Source organism: Macrotis lagotis, chromosome X (genome assembly GCF_037893015.1).
Source record: "Macrotis lagotis isolate mMagLag1 chromosome X, bilby.v1.9.chrom.fasta, whole genome shotgun sequence".
Lineage (NCBI taxonomy): Eukaryota > Metazoa > Chordata > Mammalia > Peramelemorphia > Peramelidae > Macrotis > Macrotis lagotis.
The window spans coordinates 525,166,470-525,189,190 of NC_133666.1; the positions used below are offsets into that span (position 1 = coordinate 525,166,470).

The 22,721-nt window shown below is 33.8% G+C and overlaps 1 non-coding gene and 1 pseudogene across 1 annotated transcript; one reads left to right on the plus strand and one right to left on the minus strand.

The window, feature by feature from the left end:
- Positions 1-5,060: 5,060 nt before the first annotated feature.
- On the minus strand, positions 5,061-5,133 carry TRNAK-UUU (transfer RNA lysine (anticodon UUU)). The gene has a single exon. It is a non-coding gene; the product is annotated as a tRNA-Lys (tRNA).
- An 11,003-nt stretch (positions 5,134-16,136) lies between these two features.
- Positions 16,137-17,114, plus strand: LOC141503393 (alpha-enolase pseudogene; annotated as a pseudogene).
- The last annotated feature ends 5,607 nt before the right edge of the window (positions 17,115-22,721 follow it).

Genomic DNA, 22,721 nt, shown 5'->3' on the forward strand with positions numbered 1-22,721 from the left:
ATGTACTGTCCACAGGTTCTGCCCTCAGAGAATTGTGATCTAGGTGAAATAATGTACACTCTTTCAAATGTTAATTAGCAAAAGAAGTTAGAATGTGGTTTCTGTCAGTGTATGATTTAGATAAACCAGTACTGTTGAAGTTTAGACATGGCATTAATGTAGGCTGTTTGGTCAGGATAGACTTTGCAGAGCTGATATACCTTCAGAGAAGCATTGGTATCCTTTACCTAAAAAATTTCTGCTAGTGGATTTCCTATTGAAGTAGACATTTATGACTATAGAGACATTCATGAAATTCTAACCATACAGTGATTATGTGTATTGAGAAACTAATTTTTAGATCTCCTCATTTTAGCAAATGAAAATAAGCATTAATGAATCTATACAAGGTCATGACCAAGATATCTATGTGTAGAATGCAGAAATGGGAATTTTTTTTAAAAAAAAGCAAAGACTTTATTGCATCAAAAAAATATTCATTTTATACCCTGCAGACATTTTCCTTAAATAAACAGACTTGAGTCTCCAAGTTTCTAAATTATCCGAGATAGATAATTATATGGACAATGGATTCCATATAATTTTAATCTGTTTATCAATAGATAATTACAAAGTCATTTATAGTAATGCAGTTACTGATTTCAGTTCATGAATGTTCAGAGGATATTTATACATAAGAAATGCAATTTAACAAAATTATGAGAAGAAAATTACCATAATAAACTATGTGATAATTATTTGAAATACTGAAACTTATTTGCATGTCAAGGAATTTACCGTAGAATTCCCTTCAAGTCTCAGATACTTGATACTCTATAGATAATGTGTATTCTGACTTGACTATTGAGAGAATGGCTTTCTCACATGATTTCATATGTAGTGATGAGGTCCACAATGTTCCATTATACAGTATGATGAATGGAAAAGCATAATGATTTTCATTATATACAAGATGAAATCAAGTCCAAGAATAATATGCTGACATCTGGAAGTAGAACAGAAAGAAAAGAGATTGAAAACATTTCCTGTAAAATGCAATTACTTACTTTTTTTGATACTAGTAAACAATTTTCCCAATAGTGTTCATGATTACTGATGAATATTTATAAAGTCATCCTGGAAATGTTAACTCCCAGGTCATGTATTCATGCTTTACCTCGAATCCTTTGAAATTTAATCTGTAGAAGATATAGAAAAGTTTTCAAAAAAGCTGTGGGAATGTGTTGGAAAATCAAGGATTTATCTTACAAATTGTTCTAAGAGTGGAAAGTTTATGGATTTTTAGTAAAAGAATACTTTATATTAAGATAGCCTCAGTGAACATTTGAGTTTACCAAGGTATCCACAGAAAGCAGTGATCATTAACTGTATAATTCCGTACTTAGAGTGACTTCTACTATACAGAGATAACATCAATTTATATTAGAATGAGAATACAATATTCTGAGTAAGCTCTCCACCTGCTCTACATCTTTACTTCACTCTTTTCTTTTGTCAATAAGCCATAGACTTTTGCACTTTCCACTATTGATCTCTGGAATTTTGGGGTTTTGTTGTTGTTGTTTTGTTTACTTGCATTTATATAGAACAATGATTTCATTTCATATGTAAGTCCTTTACCCAACATGGATCAGCAACTATTTTGAACTTACAGGCATATAGAATATTTCTGATACCCATCAAATATTTTAAGTGACTCCTATTCCCTGAACACTTGTTAGGTACCATGGAAAATGTAAAGTTTAGGTCCCTAACTTCATTGTGTTTTCATCCTAAGAGCAAAAAAGACCCATAGGCAAAAAAGTGTAATATTAAATAAAATATAAGTACATAAATCATACCCTCTATGGTTTCCTATCCCTATTTATCAACCACAAAAAAAAATTTTACAAGTTTTGTCAATAGTTATGTTGGAGTGAGGTATATGGTGATGATGGGTACAGCCGTGACCAGGTCTAATTAAACATATACACACAGACACACAGACACACAGACACACACAGACACACACACACACACACACACACACACAGACACAAATCAAATGTATAGGATATAATATACCCCCTACAATAATTATAGGTACTACAACATATACATATAATATATATATAATATAATATATAATATATATATAATATATATAATATAATATATAATATAATATATAATATATATATATATATAATATATATACACACACATACACACACAAATAAACCAAAAACCTAATGTGCTAAGCTAAGAATCTTGATTAAAAGTCATTTACCAATCACTCAATTGATAATATTTATTAAGCATCTACTATGTTCCTGGAACTGTGCCAAACATTGGGAATACAAAAAAAAAAAGCAAAAGATAGTCCCTACACTTAATGAGCTTTCAACTGATGGGAAGAAAACATGCAAAAAAAATTTATACAAAGCAAATTATATATAGAATAAAGTGAAAATAAGAAAGAGAAGAATTAAGAGGGGTTGGTAAAGACTTCCAATAAAAGATGGTATTAAACTTGGAATTTTAAAAATACCAAAGAAGTCAGTAGGTAGAGAATTCCAGGTAAGGGGGACAGTCAGAGAAGAGGCCCAGAAACAAGAAGAGAGTTATAGCCAAGAAGCCAGCATTTCCATATCAACTACATAAAGATAGTAGGGCATTAGGTTGTAAAGGGCTTTGAATGTCAAACAGAGCAGTTTTTATTTTATTATGAATAAAGTTACTAGAATTTACTGAGTAGAGGATGAGATAAGCAGAGTGGTGTATTTTGAAAATCACTTTGGAGGATGAAGGGAGGAGAATGGAATGAGGAGAGAGTTGAAGCTGGCAAATATACCAACAAAAGAATAAAGAAAAATTGAAGAGTATAACAATAAACATTTTTTGAAATTCACAAACTAAAATAAATATGGTGATATTGCTAGGTTCCTTTCAACTGGAGGTTATTAATCGTTTTGGTGTAATGAGTCCCACTGGCAGTCTGGTGAAACCTAAGGACCCCTTTTCATGATCATATTTTTAAATAACTGAAAAAAATTAAAATTTCAATTAGAAGTTAGAAAAAATAATATCTTCAACACATGAAGTTTATGGATCCCCTAAAATCTATACAGCAGCAGTCTATGAACCCCAGGCTAAGAACCCTTATTTTAGACTGAAGTTTCAAAGAAAAGATGGAGAATGAGTTCTATAATCCACGGGTCTAGAATCTGGCTAAAGTCTCTTTTAAGATTAAAATTAATCTAGCATAAATGATAGCAATTCACACATATAATATAGGAAGAAAGATTGAATGTACAATTCTAAAGCAGAGATCCAAAGCTAAAAGCTATATTCTGTTCCTACATCCTAAGGAATCCAACCAGAGAAGAGGGAAAGTAGAAAAATGGCATATCTTTAAAAATTCTAGAGTAGAGCTCTGATCCTCTCTGGCCAATATTTACCGCCAGGCAGAGTGATCAATTGCTGGTATTTTTTTAGATGTATCTATGAAATTATCCTTATGAAAACTCCCTCCATCAAAGCAAATCATGACCCTGTCTAGGAAAGGATATGCCAAATAAACTAGAAACTCAGTGCTCTTTCTTATAACTATTTCAGAGCTCAGTCCTTGCATTTGAGCAGTCCTATTGTTCCTCATTTTGGCAAGGAAGTGATTCTGGTATCTTATGAAATATGCCATTAAGAAGGAAACTTGGTGAAATGGAAGACCAAACAAAACAAACAACAAACAAAATCAGCATGAGCCTCTGGGTCCAAATACTAATCTTTGTGAGTTTTGGCTAATCATTTAACCTTTAAAAAAATCTAGTATCATCTTCTAGGAAATGGGGAAAAGAGAATTCAGTTAGGTCATCTACATCTATCCAGTTCAAAATCTATGATGTAACAATAACTATGATCAAGTCACTTAATCTTTCTAGAATTCAGATTCCTCATCTATTAAATAAAGCATTTGAATTTTATGACATCTAAGGTGCCTTTGGGAACTAAATATATGACTTTAAGTACATTCAAACTGAAAAGATTTCCAGTGATGTCTGCTGACTAAGGAACACATAAACAAAGAACTGAACAATGGGTGATTTAAGTTTTTCAGCCACAGAAATTTATCAGTATCTGCTAATATGGACAGGGCAGTAGTGGAATCTTCTCAGTCTGGCTTTCAAGAACTGATTGTTAAATTTTCAATGTGACCATTTACACCTCAGAAATTGGCAAATTTTATAAATAAGGGCACAGTCTTAAGAAATGATGGAAAAATAATATTAACAGTGCAGATTAAACTCAATAGTGACCTATGAAAAGGGTTTTTTTGTCTGTTTTGTTTTGTTTTTCCTAAGGTAAGTAGTGCATACTATGAGAGAACATCAGTATCAATTGAAATTGTCTATTCTTATAGTATTGAAGCAAATAATGTAAATGATGATGGGGCCAATGGTAATGTGACATACCAAATGAAATTTAAAACCATTTTTAAAGGATTCTTGTTAGTAACCTTTTTTCTATTAACTCATTTTAATAGAAATCATGTTTGCATGGCATTTAAAAACTAGATTTACCTTATCCCAACCTTGCTTGGGTAAAAGCTATTGACAATAGTTTCCTTCTCCTATTGTCAATCTGGTATGGGTATAGAACATAGGAGGAAGATTGGTTATATCAGAGGATGCTAGACTTTTGACTGGCAGAACCTTAGAGAACATCTAGATTTATATATCATATATAGATTAATAAAATGAGTCCCCTAATGGACTAGTTTAGAATTTCACAGAAAACATGAATTCGAGGTCAAGTCCTAATGTGACCAGATTCCTCAATCTTTTTATTTTTTTAAGGTTTTTTTGCAAGGCAAATGGGGTTAAGGGGCTTGTCCAAGGCCATGCAGCTAGGTCATTATTAAGTGTCTGAGACTGGATTTGAACCCAGGTACTCCTGACTCCAGGGCAAGGCTTAATCCACTGGGTCACCTAGCCACCCCATCCTCAATCTTTTTAAACCTGAGTTTCTCCCATCTTAAAAAGAAGATAATTATTATTGCACTATTACCCATATTGGTGGTTTGCCCAAACAGGGACTTGAATCCTGGACCCTCAGATTAAAAGTCAGATGCTCTACCAACTAAGCTATCCAGTCCCTAAAGGGTAGCTAGGTGGGACAGTGGATAGAGCACTGGCCTTGAAGTCAGGAAGACAGGAGTTTGAATACAGTCTCAAACACTTGACTTTTACTAGCTGTGTGACGTCGGGTAAGTCATTTAACCCTAATTGCTTCATATCCAGGGTTATATCTGTTCACTGGACCCAGATGACTCTGGAGGAGAAAGTGAAGCTTATGACTTAGTATGGCATCCCCTCACTCAAATCCAATTAATGTGCTTGTCATAACATCAACTCCTTGATGTCATGGTTTTCTTTGAAAATGAAGGACAAACATTATTAACTACCCACATTCACTTTGAGAAATATGCTTTGTATTTCTTTCTCATTATAGAGATATGGTAGTTGGTTGATTGAAAAGTATGATTTTAGGGGCTGCAAGTCTAAAATTTTAAGATTCTTGCTACAGACCAAGGATTTTTAACCTTTAGATGTTATGGGATTTAAAGCATAGTGATATGGAAACTGTAAAAAAACAAGTTTAAAGATAGAATCCAAGATGGCAAAGAAAAGGCAGAGACTTGGCCTTTTTCAAATTCCCCTATAAAAATCTTTAAATTATGTTTCAAAACAAATTCTGGAGTGACAGAAGCCATAAAAGGATGGGATGAAGAAATTTTTCAGCCACAAACAACCTGGAAAGTCTGAAAGAAAAGTCTATCACATAGTGGTGAAGTGGAGCTGGGTATAACTTGGGTTACCTCACAACAAATATCAGGCCTTTGATGTAACTGAATCACAGGGGCTGCTTCTGGAACTTTAAGTTCACAGACTTAATCCTTTTGGTGTCACTGGGTCCATGATTTTGTTGCTTTGCCCATACTTGGATCAAGGTTACAGTCCTAGTACAAGGAGGAGCACTAGTATGAAAGTTTGTAGTTCCAGGGGACTGGGGACCCAGTTCACAGTTCCAAAGTATAAAAGAGTGCATGTGGTCTCCCACAGACTATACCACAAGGCAGGAGAGTAGTAAGCAACATCTCTTTAGATCATATCACCTTGGAAGATATGAAAGCTCACATATTCCTAGAACCAACTGGGAGAGAACAACAAGAAAGGCTTTAAGCTTAGGAGAATGCGTTCTGTATCTTGGAAGAAGAACCATACTATTTCATAGAAGAAATTTATAATAATTAGGCTAAAAAAATGAGAAAACAATGACAATTAGAACATCAAAAGAAGATACTGACCAAAGAAAGTTAGTATGATGACAGGGAAGATCAAAACAAAAACTCAGAAGACAATAAAGTCAAAACTGCTACCAAAGCCTTAAAGAAAAATATGAATTGGTCTCAGGGCCCAAAAGAATTCCTGAGACAGTTCAAAAAGGATTTTAAAAATCAAATCAGAGAGTAGTGGGGGGAAATGGGAAAATAATTGACAGTAATGCAAGACAATCATGAAAAAGAGTCCACAGCTTGGTAAAGGAGACACAATGAAATCCTAAAGAAAATTATGCCTTACATTATACCTTAAAAAATAAAACAGTCCAAATGGTGAAAGAGATACAAAAATCCAATGGAGAAAAGAATACCTTAAAAAGCAGAATTATCCAAATTGAAAAGGAGGTATAAAAGCTCACTAAAGAAAATATTTATTCCTTAAACATTAAAACTGGACAGTTAAAAGGTAATGAATAACTCCAAGAGACATTGAGAAGCTAAAATTAAACATAAAATTAAAATTAAAACTAATAATCAAGATTAAAAATAAAAGAAAATGTGAAAAACCTCTTTGGAAAAACAATTAACCTGGAAAATAGATCCAGGAGAGATAGTTTAAGAATTAATGAACTATCTTAAAGCCGTGATCAAAAAAAAAAAAAGAGCTTAGACATCATCTTTCAAGAACCAGAGGGGAAAATAGAAATGGAAAGAAGCCACCTATCACCTCCTGAATGAGATATCAAAATGAAAATTTCCAGGAATAAACAGCCAAAGTCCAGAGTTCCCATGTCAAGGAGAAAATATTGCAAGATTACAGAAAGAAGCAGTTCAAATACTGAGGAGCTACAAGCAGGATAACCTAAGATTTAGACACTTCTACAGTAAAGAATCAGAAGACTTGGAATTTGATATTCCAGAGGGCAAGGGAAGTAGGATTGCAAGCAAGAATTACCCACCCTGAAAAATTGAAAGGAAATAATGAATATTCAACAAAATAGCTGTCTTTCAAGAATTCCTGATGAAAAAAACCAGAGATGATTAGATAATTTGACATTGAAATGCAAGACTCAAAAGAAGTATCAAAAGGTTAACAAGAAAGTTAAATCATAGGGGCAGCTAGGTGGCACAGTGGATAAAGCACCGGCCCTGGAGTCAGGAGTACCTGGGTTCAAATCCAGTCTCAGACACTTAATAATTACCTAGCTGTGTGGCCTTGGGCAAGCCACTTAACCCCATTTGCCTTGCAAAAACCTAAAAAAAAAAAAAAGTTAAATCATAAGGTTAAACTGTGTCCATGCCTGCATGGAAAGATGATTCTTATAATTCCTAAAAGCTCTCTTATTACTAGGGCACTTAGATACCTTTTGAACCAGCAGTGGCAATCCTTGATTTGGATCCCAAAAAGATGAGAAACAAATATAGAGCATCTCTTTTGCTGATGGCAAGGAAAGGGAATTGAGGGGAAGCCCACCAATTAGGGAGTGGCTAGATAAGTTTATACTGTAAATTATGATAGACAATTAATATGCCATAATAAATGACAAGCAGGATGCTCTCAGAAAAATGTGGAAAGAATGATACATGGCCTGATTACATGAACTGATGTAATGTGAAGTGAGTAGAACCAGGAGAACATCATATACAGTAACAGCCATATTGTACAAAGAATGACTCAGCTATTTTCATACAATGATACAGGTCAATTCTGCAGGATTTATGATGAAAAATGCTATCTCCAGAGAAAGAACTAATGAGGTCTGACCACAGATCAAAGTATACTTTTTTTTAAATTTATTTTTCTTGGGGTTTTTTTTGGAGGGAAGGTAGTTTTCTGTGTTTTCTTTCACAATTTAATAACATGAAAATATATTTTCCATTGCTTCACTATATCAAATTGTTTGTCTTCTCAGTGAGGGGGAGGGATGAAATGGAAGAAATTTTTAAGAAATGAATGTTAAAGTTTTTTAATGTATAATTGAAAAAGCTAAAATATTTTTAAATTAGAGATTGAACAATATAAAAACATAAGGAAATAAGTTGGAATTGCTCTATTTGGTTGCTAATTTAGTTGTCATTAAAAAGTATAGGATAAATTATATAGGAAAGATATAGGAGGTTATGTTGTTTCTATCATCATCATAAAGTTAGCATTTATATACTTAAATATTTACAAAGTATTCTAGATATTATCCCATTTGATTCTCACAACTACTTTGTGAGATAAGTACTTTTATTTTCCCCATTTTGCACATGATGAAAGTGAGACTTAGAGGTTAAGTGATTTTTCCCAAGGGCCCACAATCAGAATGTTTGAAATATGACACTTAAAACAGGATCTTTCCAACTTTTTGGTCAGGAATCTATTCACTATTCATGTTGCCATATATATGGTTATGGATATGAATGTGTGAATGAATATGCAATTTAAAGAAAAAATTAATGAGGTATTTGGCATGAAAAGTAAGTAAAACATGCTTTAAACCATTCTGAGGTGTAGACTACACAATAGAAAAACTGGAGTAAAGAGACATGGTATTTTAAGAACATATAAAGAAGTTATGGAAGTTTTCTATTTGGTGCCTAATTAAGATGCCAGTTGTATAGATTTGTTCATATGTTATCTCCCCTATTAAACCAGTGAGTGAAGTGGGATCCATGTCTGGGGAGGCAGGAACAGTAAGAGAGTATTTGCACTGTATGAGCCTAATAAAGGTAGCACTGGCATGGACTTATTGTTTTCTTTCAACCCAGTTTATGAGGGAATTTTCAATCTGAGGTGAGGCCCAGGTCTGCCTTCTCTTCCTCACCCCTCCAGTCCCTTCATTAGATAGTAAGCTAATTGAGAGCAAAAGGACTAAGTTTTGCCTCTTTCTATCCCCCAGCATTTAGCACATAGTGGTTTAATGAATTGAGCTGAATCTGAAACAGACCCTAGGAACCTTGATACCATTTTTCTAGTTGGAGGGGTCAGAAAGGTTTGAGGATAAAAATCTATCTTACTGTCTATTTTTGTGGAGTACAGAAGGATGGTTTACACTTTTAAAAATATAATAACTTATCAACTGCTTATGGATAAGTTGAGCTCATACAATAAAAATAGCAATTCTATCAAAATTAAACTACTTGTTTAGTGCCCTACCAATCAAAATTCCAAAAAAATTACTTTAATGAGTTAGAAAAAATTGTAATTAAATTCATATGAAGGAATAAAAAATCAAGAATTTCCAGGGATTTAATGAAAAAAAAAGTGCAAAATAGGGTGGCTTAGCCCTACCAGATCTAAAATTATATTATAAAGTATCAATCATCAAAATTGTCTGGTACTGGCTAAGAAATAGAGTGGTGGATCAGTGGAATAGACTAGGTACAATAGTAGGAAATGTTATAGTAATTTGCTATTTGATAAACACAAAAATTCCAGCTATTCTCTCTTCAATAAAAACTGTTAGGAAAATTGGAAGTTAGTATGGCAGAAACTTGAATTAGACCAACACCTCACACTCTATACCAAGATAAGATGAAAATGAATACAGGATTTAGACATAAAAAACAATTGCATAAGCATACTAGAAGATCAAGGAGTAGTTTACCTGTCAGATCTATGGAAAGGGAAGCAATTTATGACCAAAGAAGAGATAGAGAACATCATTAAAAACAAACTAAACAATTCTGATTGCATTAAATTAAAAAAACTTTTGAGGGGTAGCTAGGTGGCACAGTGGATAGAGCACAGTGGAGTCAGGAGGTCCTTAGTCCAAATCTGGTCTCAGACACGTAATAATTACCTAGTTGTGTGACTTTCGGCAGGTCACTTAGCTCTGTTGCCTTGTAAAAGTCCCTCTCTCCAAAAAAAAATCTTTTGCACAGACAAAACCACTGTATCCAAGATCAAAAGAAATGTAGAAAACTGGGAAATAATTTTTTACTACTAGTATTTCTGACAAAGGACTCATTTCTGAAATATACAGAGAACTGAGTCAATTAAAAAAAAAAAGCCATTCCCCAATTGACAAATAGTCAAAGGATATGCAAAGGCAATTTAGAGATGAGGAAATCAAAGTGACCCATAGTCATATGAAAAATTGCTCTAAACCACTACTTATTAGATAAATGCAAATTAATGCATCTTTGAGGTACCATCTTACACCTCTCAGACTGGCTAATATGACCAGAAAGGATAATGATCAATGTTGGAAGGGATGTAGGAAATCAGGGACACTAATACATTGTTGGTGGAGTTGTGAATTCATCCAACCTTTCTGGAGAACAATTTGGAATTACACCAAAGGGGCAGAAAAAATGTGCATACCCTTTGATCCAGGAATACCACTCTTGGGGTCTATACTCTGAAGAGATTATGGAAAAGGGTAAAAACATCACTTGTACAAAAATATTCATAGCAGCTCTGTTTATGGTGACAAAGAATTGGAAATTAAATGAATGTCCTTCAATTGGGAAATGGCTTAACAAAATTGTGGTTTATGTATGTGATGGAACACTATTGGTCTATTAGAAACCAGGACAGATGGGAATTCAGGGAAGCCTGGAAGCATTTCCATGAACTGATGCTGAGTGAGATGAACAGAACCAGAGGAACATTGTACACCCTAACAGCAACATGGGGGTGATGATCAACCTTAATGGACCTGCTCATTCCATCAGTGTAACAATCAGGCATAATTTTGGGTTATCTGTCATGGAGAATACCATCTGTATCCAGAGAAAGAATTGTGGAGTTTGAACAAAGACCAAAGACTATTACCTTTAATTTTTAAAAAATCCTGTTATCTTATTATGTAATTTTGCTATCTTTTATACTTTATTTTTCTTCCTTAAGGATATGATATCTCTCTCATGACATTCAATTTAGATCAATGTATACCATGGAAACAATGTAAAGACTAACAGCCTACCTTCTGTGGGGGATGGAGGAAGGGAACAAGATGAGGGGGAAAATTGCAAAATTCAAAATAAATAAAAAGCTTTCTTTTATTAAAAAATATAATAACTTTTTAAAAATATAGAAACTACTCTTAGATCAAAGAACCATACAAAAACAGGCAGTAGACCAGATTTAGCTCATAGGCTATAATTTGCCAGTCTCTGGTAAAATAGGCAACTTTCCCCTTGTCCTTTGATAATTAAGTTAAAAAACATCTCCCTTAAGAACCAAAGAAGCTCCTAACTCTTTGGGATTAGAGCTATGCCTTGCAATCCTTCAAAGAGCAAAGCTGTCTATAAAAGTCTCTGCAATTGACTTAAGTACGGGACCACCACAATGGTACTTCTAATATTTTTCCACCTCCTCTTTCTTTCTCCAGTTTTCAAACTTTAGATAGTGCCCTTCATTGTAATTATTCATGCCAGTGACCTACTCTTATACCTATCTGCTCTTATTTTGAACTCCTGGTATGAAACTGTTTTCTGATTAAACAGAACTTATCTATGCAACTTGTATATTCTGTCTTGGGCAAGAATTCTTCAGTACCAATTTTTCTGCTCATTTGATTCATTTAACTTCAATTCACTTAACTCCCAATTTTGTTGCTATCAATACCCCCTCACTGATCATTGTCAATCAAATTCAAGGACTTGCTTCTAGAGCACAATGTTTCTCTGGATCCCTCAATACTCTAACCTTGCCTCCACACAACTTGCTGCCCCAAAACAAGAATTTCATATGCAACATACCTGAATAACTGACAGATATTCATTACATCTACATTGGCAGCAAAACATTTTTTACACAGGGTGGCAGCTTATCTCATGTTTTGAAAACTAATGATTACAAATTATTCCCTTCATTTCTATCTGTTAGTGAAAGAGAAAACAGGGATGATGAGCCTTTAAATGTTGGAGGACAGTTATTAAGCCTGTTTTTGTCTATAGAGAGATCTCTCAGATTCCTTTGACTGTTTCTCATAAACTGATTGTCAGTTTTTATGCCCCTGTCTTAACACCTTTCTACATTCACTGATCTGTTCACTGACTTGAAAAATATTTATTAATCGCTGACCTTCCTGTTAATCTAATTTGGTTTATCAGTTCTTCTATTACACTTAATATTCCTTATTGGTTTCACTTCAACAGAATTCCATATGGCATGTTTTTCTATTTATATACCCTAAGATAGCTTTATTTATTTAATTTTTTGACTAAATGTTAGCTTGCATTGAATTCTTTGGTCTTTTTTCACATAAATTACAGGCAGATTTTTGTCCTTTCATTTACTAATTCACAATTGATTTTTAGCACTAAATGTAGAATTTTACATTTATCTCTGTTGTCTCATATAGTTGTCTTCCAATCTCTAGTGATAATTTTAAATCCTGATTCTGCCATCCATCATGTTAACTGTACCTTCCACCTTTATATAATCTACCAATTTTATAAACATCATTTAAAAAGGTCAGCTAGAGGTAAAGTAAGGGAGCTTGTATGGCCTATTGACCTTATTACATAATTAAAAGGGGTCAGATGAAGGTGAGAAAACTGTCAGCACCTGGCCATGCTTGGCAAACAAGTTGTACAGGCCAAGAATCATTACCAGATTTCTAGGAGAAAACAGTTATCTAGGATTAGAGATTGATTTCATACTAGATGGGTTAAACAAACTATGGTTTTCACAAAAAAACAAATTCAGAGTGAGTCAAATTTCTAAGCCAAGATAAAAACAAAACTTGTAAAGAAGGTACAGAGAAATAAGGGAGGGGAAGATATACTGTTATCATTTTATCTAAATAGTTTCTGCAATTCCTGGCAAGTTGTCTGAGACATGTCTAAGCTTAGGTCATCATCCTAACCTCAAAAAAACAAAAACAAGAAATATGACAGAGAAAAATAATAACAAAGAACAAAAGAGGAAAGAAAAGAAATCTGAATGAAGAAATCCTTTATAAAAAAAAGCAGTAGAGAGAAGGAAAAGAGATTTATTTAACAAAAATTAGTAATGCAAGAAAGTACAATGGGTTAAAAGGAAGAGGAAATATCCAGAAGGGAATAGTTCTGCAAGAACTGAACCGCAGGTTGTGAAAATAAAATTCTCCAAATTAAAAGGAAATCCATCTAATGATATTAATTTAACACTACTCAAACATGATGATAGGGAACCCATTACTTCTTGAAAAGCCTAGTTGATAACTGCAAATTTTAGGAAGTTGTTCTGAGCCTCATATCTTCTATCTTCAAAATTTATTTTAGCTAAATTGTTTGTAATGACTGTTCTCAGATTTCTTTTCTATGAACCAACATATTTTTTTCTCATTAGAGCAATTCATATACTTAAAACAGCTGCTACATTTCTCCTAAAATATCTCTTCTTCATTCTATGTGTTTCCAGTTCCTTCAATCAATTCCTTTGATATTATCTCAAAATTTTCATCATGTTGATACCATCCTCTGGACATTTTTCAGCTTATTTATATACTTCCTTAAAAAATTGCTTTCTAGGCATGAGGTCTAACCAGAGTAGAGTAAATTTGCCAAAGAATTATAATTATCTGGTCCTATATACATTACATATTTTATTGAACTTGAAAATACATTATATTTCTGAACTCCTACAACTTCTACACTGTTATTGCTAAAAGGCTCAAATCTTTTTCAGACCAAATACAGTCTAGCTTTATACCAATATATTGAATTTACTAAGTAATTTTTTTTGAATTCAAGTACAAAATTACATTTATCTCTGTTCATTTGAATCTTCCCTTAACTGATGAGTTCACAATTCTATACAAATACAAAACAAAACTAATTTTATTGGATCAAAGTTGAAGTGTCTCAAGATCTTTTTAAAAATTGACCATCCTTCAACAGGTTGATTATACCTTTTCTTACTACAGTTTTGTGCTATCTGATTATTTAATTAAAAAATGACACTTACATCTCTATTCAAGGCTTTGAAGAACATATTAACCTGCACAGGACCATGCATGGACCTCAAGTCTTCTTCCCAAATTAACATCAAGCTATTAACTGCTACTTTTTGAGTTCAATCAATTTTAAATTCAATTAAGTATTTCTGAGCATCTAACCCAACTTTATCCATTCCTTCCACAATAATATCATGTGAGACTGTTAAAGGCTTTACTGAAATCAAGACAAATTATATCTGCAGCAGTCCTCTGGTATAACAGTCTTAGAAACCTGCTTCCCCTCCAAAAGAAAAGGTAAATATATCTGCTTCTAATGAATCCATGTTGACTGTTTTTTCATGCTAGAGGTTCACTAAACATTTCTTTAAAAATGCAGCTAAGAGGGGTAGTTAGGTGGTGCCGTGGATAGAACATTGGAGCTGGAGTTAGGAGGACCTGAGTTCAAATGTGAACTCTTAATAATTTCCTAGTTGTGTGACACCTAAGAATTTTAGCATAAATAGAAGCCTATTTCACTAGCCTAAAATATTTAGATTACATCTACCCCTTTTTCTGAAAATTGGGGCAAGTTACCATTTTCAGATCCTTAAGTATCCTTCTTATTAGCCTCAATCCAGTGATTATGAGTTTGAAAATTGTTGAGCCATCACAGCTATTAATTATTTCTGTTACCAAAAAGTTATTTTGTCATGATCAAGAAATGTGTTATCTCAATATATTACTAATTATATTGTCTATTGACTCATAATTAAACACTAGACATTAACTTTCTCAGAGCTCATTTTTGTTTTACTGATCTCTTGGTTACAAAAATCATTTTCCTTAATGGCAGAATAAAGGTAGTTATGAGTAAATTCTGACTTTCCTAAGCATTAGAATGGCAGGATTCAATGAATGTAAAACTAAATTTAGCACTTATAACTCCCAATGTTAATGGGCTATATTTGACCATAAAACAACAGAATTGCAGAATGAAAAAAAAAAAAACAGAATCCAACAATGTCATATAACATACATACATAAATAGAAAACATCAAGCACATACAAATGAAAAATGAAGACTTGCATAAATTTATTATGAACCAGGTGAATTCTAAAATAGGAAGGTTGGTAATCATTACTTCAGGTAGGGAAACAATAAAAAATACCTTCAAGAGCAGTAAGTCCATAGAAATTGTTATTCTCAAAGGCAGCATAGAAAATGGAAACATATCATTATTAAATATGTGTGACAAATGGAATAAAATCTAACATTGAAAAGAAAAGCTCATTGTGTTTATGAAATTCCTAAATATTAAATTTGATCTATTTACTATTCATACTAACTTTAAGAGCAAAGGCAATCCTTCCCACTTTGATTCAAGTAGCTGGGGGAAAAAATACTACAGTACCCAAATACACTGGCACTCTATCTGATACCTCTATTATGTTTATAATGATGCGTTAATACTCATAAAATATTAATATAATGATACTCATTGTTCACATTGTTTCTAAATCAGCAAATAGATGTGTAAAATGGACAAAATGTCAACTAAGTTACTATAAAGGAAATAATCAACTTTGTGAAAAAAAAAATGGATGTATGATCCTTCTGCCTCTCTCCTCTTAATCCTTCAGAGCCAGCCCCATCCAGAAATTCAACATGTTGATTTTAAAGATCATTGCTAGAGAGATCTTTGGAGATCATGGAAATCCCACAGTTGAAGTTTATCTCTATACTTCAAAAGGTCTCTTCAGAACTGCTGTGCCCAGTGGGACTTCTACTGGCATCCATGAAGCCCTGGAGCTCTGAGACAACGATAAGACCCGCTATATGGGGGAAAGTGTCTCAAAAGTGGTTGATCACATTAATAAAACTATTGCCCTGACCCTGACTAGCAAGAAACTGAATACTGTGGAGCAGGAGAAGATTGACAAATTGATGATAGGGATAGATGGCTCTGAGAATAAATCTCTGTAAGGCTGGGGCTGCTTAGAAAGGTGTCTCCTTGTTCTGCCAAATTGTTGATCTTGCAGGCAATGATGAAGCTATCCTGCCAGTTACAGCCTTCAATGTGATCAATGGTGGCTCCCATGCTGGTAACAAGATAGCAATGTAAGAGTTCATGATCCTCCCTTTTGGACCATCAAACTTCAAGGAGGCCAAGCGTATTGTAGCTGAGGTCTACCACAACCTGAAGAATGTGATTAAGAAGAAATATGGACAGGATGCCACCATTGTAGGAGATGAAGGTGGCTTTGCTCCTAACATCCTGGAGAATAAAGAAGATCTGGAGCTGCTGAAGGAAGCAATTGGCAAGGCTGACTATACTGACAAGGTTGTAATTGGCATGGATGCTGCTGCCTCTGAATTCTTCCGGTCTGGGAAATGTGACTGTGACTTGGACTTCAAGTCTCCTGATGATCCCAGCAGATACATTTCACCTGCTGAGCTTGGGGACCTTTACAAGAGCTTCATAAGGGACTATCCAGTGGTGCCTATTGACGATCCCTTTGACAAGGATGATTGGGCAGCTTGGAAGAATTTTACTGAAACTGCAGGCATACAGGTTGTAGGGGATGATCTCACAGTGACCAATGCCAAGTCCATTGAAAACGCTGTGAATGAGAAAGCTCGCAATTGCCTCCTGCTCAAAGTGAACCAGATTGGCTCTGTGACTGAATCTCTCCAGGAGTGCAAGCTGGCCCAGTCCAATGGGTGGGGAGTAATGGTTTCCCATCGTTCTGGGGAGACTGAAGATACCTTCATTGCAGACCTAGTGGTGGGTCTCTGCACTGGGCAGATCAAGACTGGGGCCCCATGCTGATCTGAGCATTTGGCCAAGCACAACCAAATTCTCAGAACTAAGGAAGAATGGGGGTGCAAGGCTAAATTCACTGGAAGAGACTTCAGAAACCCTTAGGCCAAGTAAGCTCCATGACCATGAAGCCCCAGAGCTAGTAGGCCAGTCACCTCTGTAGAAGTCCTCCAAAGAATGGGCAGCACCAAGTAGTAGAACAGTTTTGTTTTGGGGATAGGGGCTCTGCTACTTAACTCCACCCCTCTCTCTTCCACCTTTCAATGTTCTCACTGCTTCTTTCAAACTGTCTTATCAGAGATAAGTAGAAATGCAAAGTGATTGCAAAGCATACTTCTCTGGAGATTCATTATATCACAAAGATGGTCTTTTGATCTTAAAGGTTTTTTAGTAGAACATAAGCTCTGACATTTTGGCAGATTTGCTGGAGCTTATACCCCTTATTTCTAAGAGGACTCTGGCCAATATTATTATAACTTTCCAGAGTTCTCATAGAGATGTGCATACATGACATTCACTGAAGAAATACTCTCATTGATGTAATATTTATTAATTATAAAAAGTGGCAAAAGGTATGTTTTTTGCATATTTCAAGAACTAATCAACAATAAAAAGAAGATAATATTATTGAGAAATTGGGCTGTACTTAGCAAACAGATGATGTGACTAGGGATGTAGATGTAGATAGATGATGTAGCTAGAGATAGCTAATAAAGTAAAGTCTGATGTAAAGGTTAAAGGAGTTGATATATGTGTCTGACAAAATACTATTATTAGAAATTGAGTTGGTTAAAATGAAAACAAAATGGTTTGGGATATTAGTGATATTTTTAGTCAATAGTAAGCAGATAAAAGTTTCATAATGACTTATCGGTCAAGGATTTTTGTTCCAAATGACCAATGGATTTTTAGTAAAAGTATCGTTTTTCTAATAAACACTTACAGGAACATTTTATCTGAAAATATTTGCTATTATTTAATGGAGAAAATCCTATGATATTATCATGGAAAATGCCAATAGCAAAGTGTTTTTGAAAGATTATTTTTAATACTTGGCATAATAGTCAGTAGTGGTTCTGTTTGCTAAGGGCCAAAATTGGCTAGATCATTCATAACTTGTGGTGGGGGCAAATGTAAAGCTTATAAAAATATGAGGATAATGTGGTTAACTTGTATCTGTACAACACTGAAATACATCTTTATCTAGAAAATGATGGATGAATGCACAGAATCAGTTATATATATATATATATATATATATATATATATATATATATATATATATATATAGGCAAAATTCACAGGAAAACTCTCTTTCCAAAATTCTTTGAGATTTCAACAAATAAAAGAAACTTTTATGCCCAGAGCATTCAGCTCCATCTGAAAAGGTGGTGGGAGTTGCTTAGCTTGAGCTTCCCATGATAAATATTTGTTCCTTTGAGTTATAATAATGTCCCCAAAAGGCATCTTTTACCTTCAAATATCTTTGCTCAGTGAATTAAACCATCATCAATCCTTCATACCCAATTAGAGATTCATTTATGAGATCAACTTCTAGCTAACCAGTCTTGTATGGAATCCATGTTAACCAAGTTTGTATTATGAGAAGAGAGAAGACTATTTAGCTTAACATCATATCATTTTTGCTGCTAGTCTCATGTTAGACAGGAGTCCTCAGTTCAGATATCAGTTCAAACATTTATAGATTATATGATCATAAACAAATCTCTAAACCTCCCTAAAATTAATTTTCTTCATTTTAATAATAGGAAATAATACACTCATTAATTCACTGTGTTATAAGCAATATGCTTTGCAATTAATCCTTCAAGTTTCTTAAGAGCAGGAATTGTTAAAGTCCATCTTTATTTCTTTATTGCCTAACACATAACAGCAACTTAATAAATGTTTGTTGTTTGACTAATTACAGAAATAAAAAATATTTAAGTCATTCTCCTCCTGACCCCATGTAATCATGTTCATGATTTTCCCCAAATCTCCCTCATAATACATTATATTATTAGACAATTCTTCTAGGATTGTAGCTGCAATTTGCTACTGCCAAGTTGAGCGCTGATATTACTAGGGTCGCATTCTATTGACTATCCCACTAAATTTCCAGACATTTTATGTGTCATTAGACAAATCATTTGATCCAACCAATATTACAACAAGTTATTCATTGATATTTGCATTTCACTTTGCACTAGGGATATAAAAACAAAAAAATTCCTATTCTCTAAATTTTTAATTTTTTGTTGTTTAAATTAGTTTTTAATCATCAAAAAAATCTTCCTTTTTACCCTCCCATCCCCTTCAGCTACTTGGAAAAGAAGGACAAGCAAAACCTTGTTATAAACATATATACATAAGAAAGACAAATTTCCACATTGATTAGGTTAAAAAGAAAAGACTATGTCTTTCACCTCTCTATCAAGGGGTGGTTATCACTGATCTTCATTAGTCCTCTGGAAATATAATGTTATGTTGATCTGAGTTCTTAAGTCTTACAAAATTATGGTCATTGCATAAATTGTTCTCCTGAGTCTACTTACTTCCCTTTGCATAAGTTCATAAAAGTCTTCTCAGGTTTCCCTGAACCCTGTTCTCTTAATTATTTGTACAGCATGATAGTATTCTATTATATTTATAAACCATAATTCCTAAAGATGAATTCCTCCTACTCAATTCCCCATCCTTTGTTACAGCAAAAAAGAACTATAAATATTAGTGTATGACATTTTGCTTAAGACTAAACCCTTCTTTATTCTATTAATCCTCTAGTTCCCCCTTGTCTTTCTACCCTTTTCCTCCTATTTCCATTAAGCATATTTATGAACCCTACTGTGTTTGTATTCTGTCCTCTTTTGACCATTTAAAATAAGATTGGGGTTCAAATGTCAAACACTTTGCTCCCTCCCTTCTTCCTTGTTTGTATAATCATATGTATTATCATATACCTTCCTTTCCATACTTCTTTTAAAATCACCAAAACACAGTAGTTCCTCCTCAAATCCTTCTAATTAGACTCCTATTACACATAATAATAATAAGGTTCAGAGGAGAAACATGTATCACTCCCCCATGTTAGAATGTTTACCCTCAGTCCCTCGTGATTCATGTTTACCTTTTTATGTTTTTCCTAACTCCTGTGGTTGACCTTCAAAGTTTCTACACAGTTCTAGTGTTTTCAGTAGGAACATTAAGATGATCTCTATTCCACATTTAAAATCCATTTTTCCCCCCTTGTAGAATTATAGTTTTTATTCCTGTTTGAAAGCCTAGATCTTTTCCTCACTGATATCATATTCTAAGCATTCTATGTTTTTATAAGTGACCACTAAATCTTGAATAATTCTGACCATGTTTCCTCTTCACTCGAATTCTTTTTTCTGACAACTTGAAGCATTTTTTTTTAGGTTTACTTAAGAGCTCTGAATTTTGGCTGCATTATTTTATATTTGGAATATTACTGGAACAGTTTTCATTCAGCAGTTTCTTTCAGGAGATGACCAATTGATTCTTTCTATTTCTACTTTATCTTTTTGTTTTAAGAGATCTTGGTAGTTTTCCTGATTTATTTAAATATTATATCTAGGCACATTTTTCATCATAGATTTTAGATAGTTCAATTCTTAAATGCTTTCTTCTCTCAAGGGTAAATTAGTGGTGCATTGAACACCAGTCCTGGAGTCAGGAGGACCTGAGCCCTATGCAAGTCACTTAATCCTGTTTACCTCAAATCCAGGGTCATCTCCAGTTGTCCTGGTTCACATCTGGCCACTGGACTCAAGCTCAAATGACTCTGGAGGAGAAAATGAGGCTAGTTTCCAAGCATAGCTCTCCCTCACACAAATCCAATTCAATTGCTTGTTTTGCCATCACCTCAGTGATATCATGGTCTTCTTCAAGATTGAAGGATAGGGGTGGCTAGGTGGCACAGTGGATAAAGCACCGGCGGAGTTAGGAGTACCTGGGTTCAAATCCAGTCTCAAACACTTAATAATTACCTAGCTGTGTGGCCTTGGGCAAGCCACTTAACCCCATTTGCCTTGTAAAAACTTTAAAAAAAAGAATGAAGGATAAACATTTAAAAAAGAATAACAGTATGCTATCAATATTATGTGATTTACCTTTGAGATATTTTATATTTTTCTTTTTTTCTCAGCCTTTCGATTTTTGTTTTAATATTTCACATTTTCTCCCGGAATTTATTGATAAACATTTTATTTGGTTTAATCTAATTTTGAAGTAGTTTTCAAATATTTTTTTCTTGGACTGGTTCATCTTATTCCAAGATGCTATTTCCCTTTCTAATTCTTTCTTCAGTAACTCATTTCTTTTCTGAAGTTTTCCTTTCACTTTCATATATAAATTTCTGTATATCTAAACATATACATGTATACATATAAAGACATACACATATTTTAAGACTCTTTTTAAAAAAGTCATCTCTTCTGGGAATTCTAGTTGGATTTATACCCAAGATGTGTATTTTTTTGAGACTTTGCTTGTAAATATTTTGGAACCATTCTCTTCATTTAGGTTCATTTAATGACATTCAATAGATTTTGGTGTTTCTTTTTAAATTTGCTCATTCTTCCATCCTACTTCCTGACCACAGATTTGAAGTGGGAAAACTAAACACTACTCACTTCTAGTGTGATCTAGGCTGCTTTTTTTTTCTTTTTAAAAATCTTTTTTGTTTTTGTTTTTTTTATTGGTTTTACTTTTCCAAATACATGTGATGAAAGCTTTTTTTTTTAACATTTATCCATATGTGTATGCATATTTCTAAGTTATAAAATTTCTTTCCACTCTCCCTTCCCACCCCTCTCCCCCATTAGTGAATAGTCAGGAGATTTGTGACATCTAAATCAATGCTGAATTGTTGATGAATATTATTTTGGTGTTATAAAGTAAATTTCTTTTTTTGTTAAATTGTCAGAAGATATATTAATGTCTCATGTCATTCCAATCCTGAACTGCCTCAGTTAGCTGTACCAGAACATTTTACTGGAATGATAGCACACATAAATACATAAGTACATACAAGGTAATTTGAGGAGGTAACTACTAGTTAGGGACATTAGGGAAGATTTCCTGCAGGTACTGGAACAAAGTCAATCTCTGAATGAAGTTAGAAATTCTAAGAATTGGAGGCTGGAAGCAGGAATTTCCAGGACCTAAAGAACTTTGAACTGATCTATGTATATGTCTATTGAGATGACCTTATTAGTAACAATAGTAACAATAGCTGGCATTTATATAGCAAATTAAAATGTGAAAAAGGCTTTACAAATATTATCACATTTGATCTTCACAAGCAGACTGGTAGGTTGGTGCTGTTATTATCTCCATTTTCTGAGATGAAGGAAATGAGACAGATAAATTAAATAACTTGCCTGAACTCCCACAGTTAGGAAGTATCTGAGGAGGGATTTGAACTTTGGTCTTCCTGACTCAAGATCCATCACACTCCAGGTCCAGAGTAGGACCAGTTGCCTCTAGAAAGCCTCAATTGGTGAATACTTACCTTTGGGAGACAACGTGAAAGCACAGAAAAAGAGAGAATACCGGTGAGAAAAGAATGGGCAAAAATGTCAAATAAAGTGAAAAAATCAACACCAATAATGTTCTGGAGCTAGCCAATTATTAAAATTTCATTATTTGTATTTACACATCAGAAATCAGTAGATGCTACAAATCAGAGGTACATTT